The sequence below is a fragment of the Octopus bimaculoides genome, chromosome 17, assembly GCF_001194135.2.
Source record: "Octopus bimaculoides isolate UCB-OBI-ISO-001 chromosome 17, ASM119413v2, whole genome shotgun sequence".
NCBI lineage: Eukaryota > Metazoa > Mollusca > Cephalopoda > Octopoda > Octopodidae > Octopus > Octopus bimaculoides.
The window spans coordinates 34,689,339-34,689,783 of NC_068997.1; positions in this window are offsets into that span (position 1 = coordinate 34,689,339).

Below are 445 nucleotides of genomic sequence, written 5' to 3' on the forward strand. Positions count from 1 at the left end.
ATATATATATATGCACATGGGTTAGTGGTTAGGGTGTTGCTCTCACGATTTCAAGATCATGGTTTCGATTATCAGGCCGAGTGTTGCAGTGTGTTCAAGTTCAAAGCACTTCATTTCACGTTGCTTTGCGAGCATTTCGTCATCTGACATGTGACACACGGAGCATCTATACCGGTAATGTCGATTTAGTGGAGGGAGTAAGCTAATTTGATCACTATAAACAAATCATCAGCGTTATTTCGAATTTTTGCTACAAGCGCAGCTTGGGAATTAATCAATTACATCGGCCCCCGTGTTCAACCGGTACTTATTTTATCGACCCCGAAAGGATGAAAAACAAAGTCGACCGCGGCGGAATTTGTACTCAGAACGTAGCTATGAGTGAATTACCGGTAAGCATTTCATCCAGCTCTCCGCTTTAATAATAATAATAATAATATATATA